The 12,776-nt window shown below is 41.4% G+C and overlaps 1 protein-coding gene across 3 annotated transcripts in view; it reads left to right on the plus strand.

Annotated features, from left to right (window-relative positions):
* The window catches only part of Fbw5 (F-box and WD repeat domain containing 5), a 78,340-nt gene that overhangs the window by 33,460 nt on the left and 32,104 nt on the right, over positions 1-12,776 (plus strand). Inside the window, exons 1-2 of one of the 3 annotated variants that reach the window (XM_045758974.2) lie at positions 10,528-10,553; positions 10,856-11,123. The exons of 1 other annotated variant lie outside the window; for it this stretch is intronic. The gene's annotated coding sequence lies outside the window, so the exon portion shown is untranslated. Of the gene's footprint in view, positions 1-10,527; positions 10,554-10,855; positions 11,124-12,776 lie in introns of those variants that run through there. One more of the 3 variants, XM_069336320.1, reaches the window with a different exon arrangement.

A 12,776-nucleotide genomic window follows, 5' to 3' on the forward strand; every position in this document is an offset into this window, starting at 1 on the left:
TATATATATATATATATATATATATATATATATATATATATATATATATATATATATATATATATATATATATATATATATATCTGCCTTGGAGAAGGTATAACGCAGTTAGTTTAGTTCATTTATTATGCACCCCATACCCATCTTGTGGGCGGTAGTGGAAAGGGTTACAGAGGCACAGAGCTGCAAAAATCACCGTAGAACAAAGTCGACTCACATACCAGGAAAGGCTGAGGGCCACCGGACTACCACCATAACAAACCACACAGTTTGTGAGAGGGCTGATCTTACTGAAACTTAAAATACCGAACAAATGGAGGATATTAATGCAGACCACTTCTTTCAAAGGCTACACGCAGCACATACAAGGAGCAACAGCTTCAAACTTAACGTCACAGTGTAGGACAGAAAACAGGAGATGCTTTTTCACCATAGAGTATAAACCCCCCTGAAACCGCCTACCCGCCAGAGCCGTAAATGCCAAGGGTTCAGTTCAAAATCGAGCTGGAAAAAAAATCTTCCTTGCGGGGTGGGGTGGGGGCACGGGGTGGCCTTTGATAAGCCGTCGATTTCCTGGCCCAATCGTGGTCACTAAATAAATGTTGATCCTCAGCAAAATTTGTGTAACTAAACTAACAAAATAAAAAGTATCATCCTACCCGGGAATCAAACTCGGGTGCAATCGGTTGCGAGCCGACTGCGCTAACTACTGTGCTCAGCAGTTGTATCCAGACGACGGTTGTGTGCGGTCGCTAGGTTGGCGCTCTTGGTGTCCGCTGATTGGTGGGAGGTGGAGGATTGCCCCACACTTCGTTTTTGCACGTGGTGATACAGGATATTGTGCATTTGTTCTCGATTATTGACAGTGTCGAAGAAATGGCTGAGGCGGTATGCCTAAGTGGTAGTGAGGAGGACAGACAAGATGATAATCGACCGTTTGAACTAGTAGTGAACAAAAAGAAACGGAGAAATAATAACAGACAGCGAGACAGTGAGAGTGACGATGAGATTGCAAAGAGACCAAAGAATGAGACCCTACTCAGCAAGACTCAAGACAAGCATGACAAGACAAGAAGGAAGAGGCTGTTGTTCCCTACAACATGCCAATTGAATTTCCACCAAAAGCTAGAGTGGACGGTACGTCTAGCTAAACAATGTTTGGAATACGAACCACTTTTCAAGGAGGGCCTTCACCGGCCCTACATAACAGTTGGGACTGAACAGGCCGTGGAACGCCTCACGACGGTTGGTTTTGAAAATGTAGTGATGGTTCCTCCAGAAGAAGGTATGTTGCACACAAAGATCATAGTTTTCAAGTTTCCAACTTATTTGGATCCTGACTGTCTTCTTCTTAACAATGATAATGTTGTCTGGGCAAAGAGGAACAGTGTTCGTGGTGACAAACGAAGCCAGGTTGTTGCCTTGGTAAAGGGTGAGGCGCCGGAGAAAATTTTTGTGCAAGGACTAGGCTATAGGAACGTTGCAAAATACGTTGAGGAGCCCATACTGTGCATGAAGTGTTCACGTTGGGAACATATGGCATGGAAATGCCAGTTTGACCCCAGGTGTCGGTATTGTGGGAAAAATCACGACTCGCGAGAGTGTAGAGTCAAAATTGAAAGAAGTGAAAAAATCATCCCATTTTGTTGCAACTGTCGAGGCAGCCACAATGCTGGTTCCTCTCTATGCCCCATGAAGCCTCATCTGAAAGAGACTAGAACGGGTCCTACAAGCAGGATAGATGAATCCTCGCAGCAAGGAAAAATTGTGCAAGAGGAACATGGAGGAAACAGTTGGAAGCCAACGGCAGCCCCTATGATCAATGTGTGGGAAAAAGGGACGGAGAAAGTAAAGGCGAGCTTAGGGAAAGTACATCATGCAGTGGAAAAACTGAAACCTTGTCTTAAAACGATTCTTCGCGGCAGGGGATCGTATTCCAGGGACCTGCCCGAAACGCTACGCGTACTAGTGGCTGTACAAGAATGTAACAACTCTTGTATATATCTAAAAAAAAAAAAAAAAAAAAAAAAAAGATACACTTGTGGTAGGGGATTTTAATGCCAGACATCCAGCTTTAGGATCAAGGGGTAAAGCAAATAGGAATGGTTGCAGATGGTACCAGTTTTTGCAGGAACATGAAGATGTTCAACTGCTGGGCGAGCCCTCTCCTACTCATTTGAGGGGAGGGAGATTAGATTATGCTTGTTTAATAAATGCTGAGGGCATAGAGGGGAATTGTCTTACTGTGGATGAAATGCTAAGTGATCATTTTGCATTACAAATACAGCTTAAACTAGATAAAAAGCATGCCTGCCTTCAGAGGAAAAGGTTAAAGTTTAATGAGGGAGAATTAAGGGGTCTTGTTGGCCATATTAAGTCTTGGTATGATACTTATAAGCCGGTTTCGGCAGAAGCATTTTATGAAGATTTAATTAAGGAGGTAGATGTATTTAATGCAACATTGAACCGGAAACCATCTAGTATAAAAAGGCATCCCCCCAGAAAAGAAAATTATACACATGACAAGATGCTTAAGGGGTGGACATTAACAATGAGGAGAGCTCACAGGGATTGGAATAGGAATGGTAGGACTGAGGAAGGGAAGAATGCTTTACTGGCAGTTGCTAGGCTGTGTGGGGAGAAGAGAAAGGAAATTAGGAGCAAGTATTGGCAGGAATTTGCAGAGAAAGTTGGGAGTAACAGAAACTTGAAGGAAACCTGGCAAGACGTAAATAAAATAAGGGGTAAAAAGCACAATTTTGTTGCACATCCAGACCCGCAAGGAATTGCAAATGGGCGGAAGCTGCCAAACTTAGTTCATTACCTGCTGTAACGAGAGAGTCATTAGATTCTTGGAAAGATCTAAGAAAGGATTTTATACTTATAGCAGGTAACAGCGGTGATGTCACTTGCACAGGTATTACCAGAGAAGAACTAATAATGGCGATTAAAGTTGGGAAATCTACCGCACCTGGGGAGGATGGAGTAACTTATGAAATACTTAATGAACTTGCCACTATGACGAAAAGCCCACTTTTAGACCTCTTTAATATTAGTTATAAAGATGGCAGTATTCCCAGTAAATGGAAAAAAGCTATGATCATCCCTATCCCTAAAGCCAATGGAGAGTATAGACCTGTGTCTTTAACCTCGTGTTTTTGTAAAATGATGGAGAGGATCTTTTTAAATAGACTTTTATATATAATAGGTGATCAGCTGTCTAGTAATTTGTTCGGGTTCCTCAAAGGAAAAAGTACCTCTGATTGTATTATTAAATGTCTAGCTAATGAAAATGATTATTATAGAATTTTCATTGATTTGCAAGGAGCTTTTGATAAAGCCAACAAAGAGGTTATTTTATATGAATTAGCTAGTCTTGGTGTTAAAGGGAAATTATTGCGCTGGATAGGGGATTATCTTTATGAAAGGAAGGCTCAGGTGTGGTATCAAGGTTGTATGTCAGGTGTGAGGTCTTTTGAACTCGGCACACCTCAGGGAGGAGTGTTGAGTCCCACCCTGTTTAATGTACTAATGAATAAGATAGCATCTGAGAGATACTCAAATGGGGTAACTCCGATCATATATGCCGATGATATTTTGTTTCAGGGCAAAGATATTTCAAAGGTTCAGTGTTGGACAATTTCGGAAACCTGTGTCACCATATGGGATTGGTGGTTAATGAAAACAAAACTAAGTTTGAATGTAGAAGTCGGAGCCCCATTGTTTTGAAAATAAACGATAAAAATATAGAGAATTAATATATATAAATATTTAGGCATATATGTTGGATATACCCAAGAGAGTTTGGAAGCTGAGATGAACAGACTGTTGGGTCAATGTCGGAAGAGATTACAACCTCTGAAGGCTTTGGCATGCTGTGGAAAGGGAGTGGGAGTCCCTGTGCTACGAATGTTATACTTGAGTACTGTAAGATCTCTTATTGATTATGCTGCACCTGTCATTTCTTGTTTTGGTAAAGGTAGGATGGGCAAGTTGGAGAAGGTACAAAATGAAGCAATGAGAATTATCTTAGGATGCCCAAGAAATGCTATGATTGAGATAATGAGGATGGAGTTGAATCTGCAGAGTATTGGGGATAGAATTTCAGAGATAAATGTAGCCTCTGCCATTAGATTAATGAGAGGTGGGGGAGCTAATGAATTAATCCTCTCGGTTCAAAAGGTGGGAAGTAGTGAACAGTGTATGATGAAGAAGAGAGTATATATGAATAAATTATGTTATAATGTTATAAAGTATGATGTTATTACAGTGTGTGTTGCTGTGCCCAAGAGAAAATTTACACCACCATGGGGGGATTGTAATGTAGATGTAGTAATTACTCCCTTGCATAAGAAAAAAAGTATGTATGAAATAGGAGAGCTGAGGGCAACATATGATTGTATAATTAGAAAACTGCCTACGGAAAACACTCTACATGTATATTGTGATGGGTCAGTAACTAGGGATGGGAAGGCAGGATGTGGAGTCTTGATCAGGGAGTACACTGACATCGGCACTGTAGATACTGTTATTGGACGCCGCTTAACTGACAATGTCTCTTCCACGCAGGCTGAACTCCAAGGAGTATTAGCAGGATTACAGGAAGTAGTCAAATGTGGTAAAAATGCTTGCTTCTTTATTGACAGTAGAGGAGCGTTAGAGTCTTTAAATAGCAGACGCCCAGTATATCAGAATATTGTGATAGAGTGTAGAGAGAATGTTAAGAGACTAGAAAAAACTGGGTATAAAGTAAGATTCATGTGGATCCCTTCACATGTGGGAATACTGTTGAATGAGGTAGTTGATGACATAGCGAAGAGAGCCACTGAAAAAACTCTTGTTGATGTTGTATGTCAGTTAACCTTGAAACAAATAAAAACAAAACTCAAGGTGATTCAGGAGGGTGAAGAAATGATAAAGAGAATGGCAATGGTGGACAGTAGTAACACACTTAAGAATTATTCAATAATAAATACAAATTCGTCCTTCACTTATGGTAAAGGAAAGTCTACTTGGAAGGATTCAATTTACATGAGATTACGATTAGGATATAAATATATCTGGCAATACGGTGTTGATGTCAGTGAAAAAGATAAGGAGTGTAAATTATGTAGTATGCCGTACGCCCACACCTTAGAACATTATGTATTAGTGTCACCTTATTGAAAAATATAGAAATAAGGAAATAAATAGTGTACCACATCAAATTGTTTGGATGTGTGATAATGGTATAATAGACAGTATACTTAGGAGCTACAAGAATTTTGCCCCAAGAATGTGACAATTATATGCTGTACTTGCTGTATGCAATGTTAAATGGGATTCTTGTACTGTTATATGTCTATTTGTACTCACTGAATTTGTGCGCCCCTTGAGGGACTTGAAGTAGATTGATTGATAAAGATTAAGCCACCCAAGAGGTGGCACGGGCATGAATAGCCCGTAAGTGGTACAATTTTTTTTTTTTTCCCAGTGTTCTGAGGTTGCATTTAACCATCAAGCTGTTATCGTGGGGGAGGATACTGCTTCACAGTCTTTATGAGGGTGTCCAGCTGCTGGACACCTTTGTTGGCCAGGAGAGTGGCTGTGTTAATGGCTTCAGGGTGGCCACTGCATGATTCAGGAACTCTTAAAGCTCTTCTAAGGTCATTGGTTGCTTCACATTCCAGAAGATAGTGAAGTAATGGCTTTTCTGTGACAGTTTGGCAGAAGATGCACTCTCTCTGTCGGGGTTCACCAATCTCCCAGTTGCATCTGTAACCTAGACGTAGTCTACATAGCCTAACTGCTATTTCCCTGTGGATTCCTTTTGGGATATTTAACCTTTCTAATTTGGTTGCCTGAAGATACCATGTTGCAGATGGCGAACCTTCAGCTATTCTCTGGTGCAGGTAGGCTTTGTTGAGATGTGAGAGTTTTTTGGTGATGATGTTTTTTATGTTCTCTAGGCTGGGTTGAATTGTTTTATGTATCACTGGATGACGAGTTGCCAATTTAGCAATTTCATCAGCTTTTTCATTTAATGGGATTCCAATATGGGATGGGATCCAGTTTAAAGTTATGTTGAGGCCTTTGCCTTTAGCGACTGCTCCTTGATACAAAATGGTGGTAATTATTTCTACATTATCTTTCCACTGTTTTTGTCCTAGTATTTGAAGTGCAGCTTTTGAGTCTGTGTGTATGATTGCATTTTGAGTGTTTTGTGCAATCACATATGCGAATGCCTGTTGTATGGCGAACAGCTCAGTTTGGGTTGATGATACTAGTCCTCCCAGTCTCCAATATGCCTGAACGCTGGTCGTGCAAAGAGCAGCGCCTGTGGGAACCGACCTGTGAGATTTATATTTATTTAATTTATATGAATTTATATTTACGTTAATTTATATACTTCGATAGCAATTTGTATAATGTTAAGTGGACTGTATTTCTGCAATAATCTCAATCTCACAAATCGATCCTCTACACATTAGGGGGGTTTATTATATTAATATATATGCAGCCAATCAAACTACAGTAATAGATACATACATTGTTGAGGTTCCTTATCTTATAGTACAGCAGGTTAGTCCACCAGGTATAACTAGGGTGTAGACACCAAATTATCCTCTTTGAGGCAGCTTCCATCACCCAGTAACTGGTGCACAAAATCTTGCATCCTCGTCTTGACCTGTCAAAAGTGCGCTAGCTGTGAAGCCAGAATCCTATATATGACAAGTATTTCAGAGAAAACACTATACAGTACATAGAACATGAAGACCTGGCTTAATTACCTTTAGTTTGAGGCGATTTCGCGATCTAACCGGCTAACCCTATATAATGACATTAATGGCCACTAATGATAGATAATGGGTTTCGGAAAGAACACTTAACTTGATATGTAGACAGCGTGTTGAAAAATGGTACACCTTTGGTTTCCATAACACTACGTCCAAGTAAATTTAACAGGAGCCGAATTTGCTCCCGTGTGAGCCTCTGGTCTCAATATAAACAAAACAATGGCTGCCCTCCTTCCTCACTCACGCCTGGCCTACTTTGTCCAGATTTCAGAAAGTGATAGAAGGGTCACATTTACTCTACTTTAATATTGATAATTAAGTTAATTTATATAAGATGTTTTTATGATGGTAAAGTCCAAAGACTAATGTATTTAAGAATAATTCCCAGCAGAATAGCTGGTGAATTATAATAGTATGTGGTGATGATATCCCGTTTTCTTTAGACGGTAATTCCACTACAAGTTACGTTTTCTATGGGTAACTTGTTGGTAATACAGCTATTATCTGTATGTATGATATATTAAATGCTGTCGGATTTTCCGACAGCGCCAGCACTCTCATTTTCTGTGTCCACCGATCCGTCTGTGAAGATGTGGGTGGCTCCTGCTACTGCTATGCTATACATTTGCTCTTCTATTATGCGCCTTAGGATTGTCGGATCATAGGCAGCCTTTTTCATTGAGAGACTTTCTATTACTATTTTGAAAGTAGGCTCTTCCCACGGCGCGGAAGGAGTGTAATTTGGGTGTGGATGATCACCCTCTCTATCAAGAATCATGTTTTTTAAATGTAGTCTGTTTAGGACTTTTCCTGCTCTTGCAACCCAAGAGTTTCCATTGTTTTGGCCTAGTCCAACCACCAAAGCCTGCCGTACTGGGATTGGATCAGAAGAAATAATTATCTTACTGATAATTGTAGCTGTCCTTTGTGATATTCTTTCTTGTAGAGAGGGCAAACCCGTCTCCAGTCTAAGAGTTTCAAGCCTGGTCCACATGGGGGCTCCCAGTGCAGCTCTCATAGCATTGTTTTGGGCAACTTCAAGCTTTTTCCACTGTTGGTGTGATAGATTTGTGAGTGCAGGTGCGGCATAATCGATCACTGATCTGACTGCCTGTACATAGTATGTGCGAAGGACTTGCAGATTGGCTCCTCCAGAAAGGGAGGTTAGCGACCTGAGGATTGCCGTCCGGGCCGCAGTTCGCTCTCTCAAGTATGTGACCTCAGCATTAAAATTCATGTGTGTGTCCAGGATGATTCCTAGATACTGATAGGTGTCGACCCATTCTATTGGTTGACCCTGTACTGTGAGTTGGATGTTGGGCTTCGCTATTTTTATGGGCATGGCCTTTAACTTTGAGGGGTTGAGTTTGATCCCAATCTGTTTTGCCTCTTTACTGATGCAGTCTAAGCATTTGGGTGCAAGGCGCGCCGCATCCCTTCCTTTTATGATGATGACAAAGTCGTCCGCGTAGTTTAGCAGCCTGCAGTGATGTGGGAGTTTCAACCTCATTATTCTTTCCATTAAACAGTTGAAGAGAAGAGGGCTAAGAATACCTCCTTGCGGTGTACCATTTTCATGTCTTTTGTACTCAGAGACTGTGCCATGAAGTTTTACTCTTGCTTCTCTGTTTATGAGACAGTTTTTGGTCCAGGAGAGCAGGTTGCCTCTGACCTCTTTGTCAATGAGGCAGCAGAGAATAGCTGGGGCGCTAGCCAGTTCAAAGGCTTTTTCGAGGTCCAGGAATATCAGCATTCCTGGTCTGTCATTCAAGTGGGCTAACAGAGTTGTAATACATTCCACTGTGCCAACCCCTCTTCTATAGGCATACATATCATGGTGCAGTTTAGGCATTTTCCACTCCAGTCTGTTGAGTGCCATTCTGTCAGCCGTCTTGGCTGCACAGCTTTGGAGAGAGATGGGCCTGGGATTAGCTGGATCTTTGGGTTTTGGGATCGGCACTATGTCTGCTCTATTCCAAGCAGAAGGTCTAGTTTGAGAAGTCCAGGCTAAATTAATTAACCTTAGGTATGCAGCGTCTCCCTCTGTGCCGAGGTTTCTAATCATTTTATAGGTTATTTTGTCGGCTCCAGGGGATGTATCCTTGGAGTTTTTCTTAGCCCGATTGAGCTCATCCAGTGTGAAGGGGGCATTAGTGTCAGAGACTTCTTCACATGCTGTAAGGATTCTGTGCCACCTTTCTTCCTCTAGTCCGGTCTGTACTGCTAATACATCTGGTGGAAGTTGATTGCTGGCTGCTCTCTCTGCAAACCTGGTTGCCAGTACTTCGGCTTCTTGTTGAGGATCTTTGGGGTGTGGAGCTTTAGGTGTTTTATTCCCTTTGGCCCGGTGAATTTGCTGCCACATCTCCCCGAGAGAGGTGTGTTCATTCAGGTGTGAACACCATTCTAGCCACTTTTGTTCTTTTATTTGTCTGGTCTCTCGATGTACATGTTCCTTGACCTCACAAAGTAAGATCCTGTTGCGGTCACTTGGCTGCTTTTTGTATAGCTATCTTGTTCTATTGAGTCTATGGTTGAGTTCTTTGACACGTTCGCAATAGTACCAATGATCTTTATGGTGTCCGGTGGACTGTTTTTTTAGTGGGATTGAGTGGTTGGCTGCACTTTGAATCGCTTTGACAAATTCTTGTTCTGCCTGATTAATGTCTTCGGGAAGATCATAGTTTCTTTGCCACTCTGAAATGAGGTTTTGAAATCGGTCCCAGTTTGCTAAAGCAAAGTTCCAGGCTTCAGATGGAGGCGGAGGTGGGGTGGGTAGGTCTAACTGAAGATCAATTTGGACCCCATAGTGGTCGCTTGTGAGTGTGGGCTCAACTGACCATGTTGCTGCATCTCTTAGGGAGGCTGAAACGAAGGTTAGGTCTAATCTGCCTCCTTGGATGTGGGTAGGTTCATTCTTGTTTAGGATTTGTATTTCTGGAAGCTGGTCCAGTAGATGTGTAATGTGTATGCCGGCTTCATTTGTTTTGTTCGAGCCCAGTGCCAATCGATGATGGGCATTAAAATCTCCACAAATGATTGTGTTTGTTGTTGTCGCGTGTCCAAATAACGCAGAGAGATCCATTTCGGCTTGTGGAGACCTGTACACATTGAACACTTCAAGTTTGTCGTGTCTTAGCTCAATGGTGACTCCCATTACCTCTGTCCCTGCTCCACAATTGGGTGGGCTGGTTATGGATTTGGAGATCAGGTCACATTTTACATAGATTGCACATCCCCTGGATTGCCCATTGATCCATGGAAGGAAGAAGCCTCGATAGCCTGAGATTTTAGGTTCTAATCCGGCTCGAAGCAAGCTCTCCTGTAGTATCAGGATGTCTATGCCTTTGGTTGCTGCTATGCATTGCAAGTGTTGCAATTTAGTGCGCAGTCCTTGCGCATTCCATTGCAGGATCTTTAGAATTCTAGGTTCTTGGAATGTGCTGATAATTCCGTGGTATCCATGGAGTCTGATGAACACGCCATGGAAGTTGCAATTGGGGTTGAAGTAGAGGGGGGTAGAAATAGCCTAAGCTACTCTATCCCTTTGAGATGTATTTATTGCTTATCTCAATAACATACTTGAACGTGAACTTGAACTACTGTGCTAAGGCTCAAAATAACTCCACTCAATTTTATACGCAATTTCTGATTATTTTTGGCATAAATAATGTACATTCAAGTAAGGAAGGGTATTTGAGTATTATACATATTAATGATTAGAGATGGGAGGAGTTAGTGATGGTCGAATACACCCAGTTTGTTTTGGGCCTTGGGGTGAGGTTGCCATCATAAAGGGGCTTATTTTAAGGGGATTACAGCCTCAAAAAGCATTTGAGAGATACAATTTCTTATATTTCTATATAATGTATTGAAACAGGTTATTTGTGTGTTATTATAGACGGCAGGGAAATGTGGCGACAGCCATCAAAATAAGAATTAAGAAGTGTGATGTAATATTCATTATTTCATTCGTCACATTAGCCAATTAAGTTCCATTAGGATCTTTATAAAATATTAGTAAGGTAAATCATATATCATTTTATAAATGCGGTACTAATAATATCTTTCGTGTGTAGGAGAGTTGGGATAGAAGGGACGGAAGTAGCCCGACGGGTCGCAGTGCAGGAGGGTCGTGTCTAGCCCAGCACCCCTCGCACTACCCTCTCACACGACCCTCACACACACCACTCACACCTCCAGGTAGTCTCCACCAGGTAGGAGGAGGAGAGAGGGGGTGGGAAGGACGTACCCCCGTGTGTGTGTGTGACCTCACAGCGGTGACCTCTGCCTGGCTCCTGGGAGGTCAACTCTGACCTCTCTGGATCTTCTCATCTCATAAGTGGTGTGAGTGTTGTGTCTGAGGTTATACATTATCCAGATACTTTTTTTTGTGGGTCTATATTGATTAATATTCATTTAATGGTATTAATACACGTCTAGAAACATATACTGTAACAAATGCTGTTATGTGCATATTGGCCCCAATGGTGGAGTTAAAATATAATTTGTATATATAGAAAAAACCATGAATGGAAATAGATGATAAAGTTCTATTTCACGTCGTGTCAGGAACCAGGGACTGACCTTTGACCTGCAGGTATTAACAATAGCAGTGTGCAGTAACTGGAGTCCTAGACTAAGGTCTTCGGTCACCCCATAGCGGAGGGATAATTTACCGGAGGGGCCACTAGCCCTAGTGGGCTCGACAAGGACAGGGAGCTAGCAGTCTATCGGCCCCTAAGGCTAGGATATTTACCTTCCTCGGCATGCAACCCGCAAGAGCTGCCGAACTGCTGAATAGAGCAAGTGGAAGGAAATGTTGCACAAGTACTACTGTCTTGTTGTGATTATTGAACTTGGGACCAATTGGCTGCGATCCAACTATGCTGTCAGGATGTCTGCCAAGCATTGAGGTTGAACCAGGAGTCCCAGACGAGAAGTGAGGACGGGGCAAGGATGGACGCGAGAGGCATCATGTTGTCAGGCGCACACATGTGGTAGAAAATAGTCAATGGTAAAGTAGGAAGGGTCCATGGTAGACCATTGGCACTACTGTGCCGTGTAGTAATCCGTGATAATGTCCCGACGAAAGGATAAGCTACACTGCAATATGTCGTTCTCCAAATTACAGAAAAGAAAGTGATTAAACCCAGATGTGAGATGCAGTGGGCTGATAGGTGACAACAACCAGGCTTCAAGGTGTGGCAGCTTCTGCGACCAGCCTGTTCTCACGATTTGACATGTCTAAAATATGAACCAGGCTTGACTAGTCAAACCTAAGCATCCAGCCTAAACTATTCAGGCTGATGCTCATTGGTCTGAGGAAGCATCAATGCTTTATTACTGGGCTTTTATAATAACAACAATTGTTATTAAAGAAAAATATACAGAAAAACATGATTCAGTGGTTTATTAATTAATAATAATAATAATTTATTTAGGAAAAGTACATACTGTTCATAGTTGCAGAGTTACAGTAAAAACATTGTTTGATATAAAGATAGAGGTAGTACATACAATACCTAAAGCCACTAGTACGCATAGCGTTTCGGGTAAATTGACAAGAGTACTGTATGCATATTTAACAAGAGGCACTAAGACAAGTGTTATAGGTTACATTCTGGGGAAGGTGAGGAAACCAGTTCAAATTTATACCCTAAATTTTGATGACACCAAAATTTAACTATGATTTTCATAAGAACCTTGCACAGAGTCACGAAAAATGAATGGTATAATATTTATTATGACAGGTTTGTATTTGATACCTTTCATATGTCAATGTGATTTTAAGTATATTCAAAGGACCAAATGAATAGAGAAACTCTAGAAGGCATATTTATCGTGGTAAAGAAAAAAATAAGCCTCATCATGCCCAATGTAAAGCAGCTCCTATTTATACCCAAAGTCTATCATGTTGCCTGGTTATCTGTTCCATAACTCAAAAGCAATGCAATAAATAAAAATAAAAATGTATACACTGGTGCAGGTACAGTATAG

Source organism: Procambarus clarkii, chromosome 35 (genome assembly GCF_040958095.1).
Source record: "Procambarus clarkii isolate CNS0578487 chromosome 35, FALCON_Pclarkii_2.0, whole genome shotgun sequence".
NCBI lineage: Eukaryota > Metazoa > Arthropoda > Malacostraca > Decapoda > Cambaridae > Procambarus > Procambarus clarkii.